The sequence below is a fragment of the Phocoena phocoena genome, chromosome 2 (assembly GCF_963924675.1).
Source record: "Phocoena phocoena chromosome 2, mPhoPho1.1, whole genome shotgun sequence".
NCBI classification, from domain to species: Eukaryota; Metazoa; Chordata; class Mammalia; order Artiodactyla; family Phocoenidae; genus Phocoena; species Phocoena phocoena.
The window spans coordinates 44,047,895-44,054,461 of NC_089220.1; the positions used below are offsets into that span (position 1 = coordinate 44,047,895).

The window sequence follows — 6,567 nt, forward strand, 5'->3', positions numbered from 1 at the left end:
TTTGGCTGCGAAGGGCGACCTGCGGGATCTTAGTTCCCCAACGAGGAATTGAACCTGGGCCCCCTGCAGTGGAAGCGTGGAGTCCCAACCACTGGACCACCAGGCAAGTCCTTGTAAGAAGTATTTATTGAAAAAGATCCACATGTAAGTGGACCCCTGCAGTTCAAACCCGTGTTATTCAAGGGTCAGCCTCATTCATCTTGTTATCACCTGTTGAAAATTTTGTCTGATTCATCTGCTGGTCTGCAGAGGTCTGAAGAAATAGATTTTTCCCTTTTTGAAAAGAGGAGTGGGGTGGAGCCTGAGAAACCAGGGTGTCACTAACCACAGCAAACCCTGTGCCTGTAGTGATGCTGTCTCTGTGCTCACTGAAGCTACAAAGATAACTATTTGTCTAACCCTGCCCTGGAGAAGCAATTAGGGGAAAGGTGCCTTGTGGAGGGCAAGGTCTGGGAAAGGAGATGTGGGCACGGGCAGAAGAGGGCTCTGAGTCAAGGATTCCACCTAGATGCTGCCTTGGAAAGAAGACTCAGAATGGCCCACACCACATCCACTCCTCCCCCACCCCAGGACCTCAGGCTTCCTTGTGTGCGTGTGTGCGTGTGTGTGTGTATTTATTTAACATATATAATACATATAGAAATGCATATTTATGAGACAATCATGTAAATTTGAACCCCGAAAAATTTAGGAGTAATTGTTAATTGAAAAAAATTTTAATTTTATATTAGCATAGTTTATTAACAATGTTAGTTTCAGGTGTACAGAAAAGCGATTCAGTTATACATATACATGTATCTATTCTTTTTCAAATTATTTTCCTATTTAGGTTATTACAGAATACTGAGCAGAGTTCCCTGTGCTTTACAGTAGGTCCTTGTTGGTTATCTATTTTATTTATTTATTTATTTTTTGTGGTACACGGGCCTCTCACTGTTGTGGCCTCTCCCGTTGCGGAGCACAGGCTCCGGACGCGCAGGCTCAGCGGCCATGGCTCACGGGCCCAGCCGCCCCGTGGCATGAGGGATCTTCCCGGACCGGGGCACGAACCCGTGTCCCCTGCATCGGCAGGCAGACTCTCAACCACTGTGGCACCAGGGAAGCCCGGTTATCTATTTTAAAGACAGCAGTGCGTACATTGTCAGTCCTAAACTCTCAATCTATCCCTCCCACCCACAAATCCCCCTGGTAACCCTGAATTCATTCTCTAAGTCTGTGAGTCTATTTCTGTTTTGTAAATTCTGTTTTGTAAGTTCATTTGCATCATTTTTTTTAGATTCTGCATATAAGTGATATCATGATATTTGTCTTTCTCTGTCTGACTTACTTCACTTAGTAGGATAATCTCCAGGTCCATCCACGTTGCTGTAAATGGCATTATTTCATGCTTTTTAATGATTGAGTAATATTCGGTTGTATATATGTATCACATCCTCTTTATCTATTCATCTGTCGATGGACACTTAGGTTGTCAAGCTTCCTTTTCATGGAAATAACTGCCCATTATCCTATTCCGGGACTTTTCCATTCCTCTGCCCTACTTGGTCTGGATAACATTCCACCCTTAGATAGCCACTAAGTCTATCACTTATTAAATACTGAGTATGTACTCTACTGGGCCCTACTGGGCAGTGGTTTCCTTACTATAGTATCAGAATTACCTGGGGGAATATGTTTTAAAAAATATATTTCTACTCTAGCCCTTTTCTTGATTAAAAATGAAGATTTCTGTCACTCACCCCAGTATATTTGATTCAGTAGAGCTGGATAGAGGGTGGAAATCTGCATTTTTAAACATGCTCCCATGTGATTCTGTTGTAGGTGCTATGAGAAATCCAGTCTGAGATGCTGTCACAGAAGATATAGAGAGAAGAGTCACGTGTAGTCCCTAACCTTGAGGAGAACGACAGCAACAGACGGGAGCCAGAGCTCAGGACCAAAGCACAGGGCTCCCAGCCCAGGAGCAGTAGGGGTGGTCCATCCTGTGCTCAACTCACCACGCTTGAACTCTGTCCTCTTACCTAGGAAAGTGCCATGTGGACGAGCCAGTCTTGCCAGAGGGTTGACCTAAGACCAGGGCAAGATCCATAGAACATGACTTACTATTCCCCAAACTGGTCACATTCTAGGCACCATGGTGCTTGGTTTCTCCTGTCTAATTATTTCTTGCTTGTCTGGAGAATCTCATCAATTCTTCAACATTCAATTAGTAAGTCATCCTCTGGGTAAAGTCTTTCCTCATCCTTCCTAAGCCCAGTTGGTACATCCTGTTGGCTCTCCTGGTGTTCTGTGCTTGTCTCTGTGTGTTTGTCTCTGTGTCTCATTATGTCACACTGTGTCTCACTGTGACCTCCAGAATATGTGGTGTTTCTCAGTCTCAGTATTAGCAGCGCTTCAGCAGGGACTGGCACATGGCAGGTACTCAAGAAATCTTTATCGAGTGGAGTCCTGAGGGCAGGAACAGGCAACCACTGGACCCCTCCATACAATGGGAGTGAACCTCCTGAGCAGTGAGAGTGAGATGAGAAGACACTCCCCCACCTCCAGTATAAGTGCTCATAATCCTACCCCCAGCTCCAGGAATGGTGAGGAGCCATGGGACGTGAGCATCCCACTATAAGGACCACTGCATCCAGCGTGCTGATGGACGCAGCTCCGCCAGAGCTCACAGTTCCAACAAGCAAAGAACGTGTGTGTAACAGATAGGAATAGCTAACACATAGTGCTTCCTGTGTGCCTGGCCCGCCTCTAAGCACTTACACTAGTAATTCACACATGGGCCCTACTTAACAGGTGAGACCAAGGCACAGAGTGCTTAGTTAACTTGCCCAAGGGCATATAGCTTGAAGTGGCAGAACTGCGATTCAAACTCATGCGATCTGGCTCCAGAGTCTATGTTTTAACCACCACGCTCTAGTGGTTCTCTCTAAATACTAGTAAGTGTTCATTTTATGGCAGAAGAATTGGGGGGAGAAGCTCATCACTTGTGGGGGACTCAGGGTTTCCATTTTATTATGCTTTCATATCACTGGAAATCATTTAATCCCATGTGCTAATCCATTTGTGGCAAACACTCTTCATCGTCTTCAGGTGTTTAACGCCACTCCCACATCTATATTAATTCACCAAGTTGAGAGTTTCAGAATTCAACATTTTTGCTTAACTTCTTTAGCTGGTACGTAGGAAAGCAAATTAACCATGCAGAATCCTTTCCAGTACTTCGTATGATTTTATAGAATAAATTATTTTAGTTATTTAAGCTTAAATAATTTTCAATGGTAATTGCCTTATGCTCTCCACTGAGCTTGCTTTTTTACTCTTTTCATTGCTTCAAGGTATTCACTAAAAAGGATTTAAAATTATTGCTTACAATGCTCTTTCCCTCAACCAAGAGTACAGGGCATTCTACCTTCAATACGCTGTTAACTCACCTTTTCCATTTGACTTTTCAGAAAAGTTACCCCATGCTTAATATTTGCAAGCAGTTGAATAAAGAAAAAAAACTGAGATGTTGATGATTTTTAGGAATCAGTGCAAGTGAGCTCTGATAGAACTGGCAGGGGCACAACTCAGTAGGAAAAAAAACCCTTCAGAAAGGCAGAAAAGAGATGCTCTCTCTGAAGCACCCTTGGCTGGCAGTGGGCTAGGGGCAGAGGCATCGCAGGACGCCCGGATGGGAGACCTGGTGCCAGAGCCTGCAGCAGACAGCTGTCTCCTGCTGCCCCAAGCAGGGGAACTCTTCTTCCTCAGCAATCACAGAATCAGAGGTTTAGAGCTTTTGCATTTGTCAGGAATTGTACACCGACTCTGAATCTTTTGTAATGAATTAAGGAAGGAAAGGAGGGAGGAAGGAAGGGAAGGAGGAAAGAATTAAGGAAGGTGGGGGAATATCCCCGCCAAAAACCCAAATATATACACTCACAGATGGCGGAAAGAAAGGGCAACCCTCCTAAATTCTACATATTATCCATAAAAACTGTACTTAACTTTTTCAATAAATAGAAATTTGCATTACTAGGTCTTCTTTCCTTTTTTAGTGTTAACAGATAAGGCATAATCGATTCTTGGTCCAGAAATTTTCTGAGGATGGGGTAGGAGGACAGGGATGGTTTGGGACTCCCCTAAGAAGCAAAATAAAACAAAAATTGTCAAAGTGTTCTGAATTTGCCTCCCTGAATTAGCTGAAACATTTCACATCTGGTGGGGAGGTGATGGTGGTGAGAGCAGCTCTAGTGCTCTATAAACAAAATTCTAGCAAAGAAACTCAGACTGCACCCCTCCAAGGATCCATCCACCTCAATATGCATGTATTCTTATAATATCAACAAGGGAATTTTGAAGGTAAGTACAAAAGTTACCTTCTCTAAAATTATCCTCACAGATTATGGATGCTCCTTTGAGGGCAAGAATGCTATTTACCTACAATATTCGTTCTCTTTCTTTCTCTTCTTTAAAAAAAATTTTTTTAAGACATTTATTTAGGTTTACAACAAAATTGAGAGGAAGGTACAGAGAATTTTCCTATGCTCCCTGCCACTACAAAGTGTACCTCATCATCAACATCACCCTTTCCTTGACTTCTTTTATGAGAGAAAGAAAGACACCTCTATCTCAATTAAACCTCTGGTTTCTTGTTTGGGTTTTTTTGGTCATACTCTTATATGTAGCCAAAGCTAATCTGAAAAGATATATCTGCTTTTTTTTGCGGTACACGGGCCTCTCACTGTTGTGGCCTCTCCCGTTGCGGAGCACAGGCTCCGGATGCGCAGGCTCAGCGGCCATGGCTCACGGGCCCAGCCGCTCCGCGGCATGTGGGATCCTCCCGGACTGGGGCACGAACCCGTGTCCCCTGCATCGGCAGGCGGACTCTCAACCACTGCGCCACCAGGGAAGCCCTGCGATATTTTTTTAGAGCTCAACTTTATCAAGTTTTACTAAGGCATTCAATCTGGTTTTCATAGAAACAACTCTCTTTCTTTGTGAGCTCACATTTCATCTTACATAATATTTAATTAAATTGTATAATTAAAATAACCTGGTGTAAACAGGTTTGGGGACAATCTTAACCGAATCTTAGGAGGCATTCAACAAACCGGTGGGAGCAGAATGCACAAGCATATGTAGTGGTGACCAGCGTCAGCTTTTCCTGAGCTTTGGTCAGTAGATTTCTAATCCTCTGAGTCAGTTAAGCAGAGGTCAGTTAGAGACCCCACTGTCAAACAGAAGCCCTAACTCTCACTATAGATGACACTAGGGCGTGTTTTCCTTTTTGTGTGTGTGTTTTCTTTAAAAAAGGAAACCAGTTAGCTTTGAATATCCTCATTACTTATTTTTTTGGGGGGGGTTGGGAGCAAATAATTTTTAATGGGGTGGGTTTTTTTAAAAAAGAAAAACACTGGAGAATCATACAATGCTGCCAGCATTGGACACAATTAGGCCACAAGTCTGCGCACACCTTTGCAACCGGCCCTATGATGGCAGAGCCTCTCCTCTTGCCTTTACTGTTTCCTATGACCTCCACATGATACCAAAATAAAGGAACATCTTTCTCCGGGATGACTTCCGTTGTTGAATTACCACTGCTGCACGTATCTTCCTTCTGAGCTCCGGTTTGCCTTTCTCGACTGTGGCCATCACCATGTCGCCTGCATCAGCAGCAGGAATCTGTCCAACCGTCCCTCGATCCACTTCACAGAGATAGTACACAGAATTTTGGCTCCCGTGCTGTCAGCATAGCTCATCATGGTTCCTACCAGAAGACCCCAGAAATGCAGAATTTTGCATGGGAGGAGCCACCACATCCTTGCTTCTACCTCTCGAACATGAAAAAAGGCCGCATTCCTTTTTTTTTTTTATTGTGGTAAAATATATATAACATAAAATTTACCCTTTTAAGCCTTTTTGAGTGTATAATTCTGTGGCATTCAGTCAGTCTCATGTTGTGCAGTCATCACCGCTACCTTCAGAACTTTTTTTTGATCACTACTAACAAACTCTGTACCCATTAAACACTAAGGTTTCCCCATTCCACGCTCCCCTCAACCACTGGCAAACACCATTTTACTTTCTGTCTCTATGCAGTTGACTATTCTAGGCACCTCATATAGGTGAAATATACAATATCTGTCCTTCTTTGTCTGGCTTATTTCACTTAGCATAATGTCTTCAAGCTTCACCCATGTTGTCTCATTGCTTTTGAAATGGTTTTCCCACTCAGACCGTACCATCATAGCCTAGAGTCTTCTGTACACCCCCATTTTGAGGTTGCCTTTCTTGCTCCAGCCTCCTGCAAAGTGGTGGTCTCCTGCCCCTACCACCCCAAAGTGTGAGTGCCTTTTAGGGAGACCACCCCACAGTCCGCCAGACTTGGTTGCTGGGCTCTATTCGTCCTTTCCAAGGTTCTAGGATTTTCAAATGCCTGCTAAATCTTCTGTAACGATCAATTCAAATATACACAAGTTTGGCGATTCAAATTACTTTTTCCAAAAGTACTTTAAAATGCATTCAGTTATTAATTGCCTGGTGGCCCTTTAATCAAATGGGAAAATTGACACAGCCAGAGGCATG

At 43.6% G+C, this 6,567-nt stretch overlaps 1 pseudogene; it reads right to left on the bottom strand.

Annotated features, from left to right (window-relative positions):
- Positions 1-5,403: 5,403 nt before the first annotated feature.
- Positions 5,404-5,824, bottom strand: LOC136118376 (large ribosomal subunit protein uL14-like; annotated as a pseudogene).
- Positions 5,825-6,567: the final 743 nt, after the last annotated feature.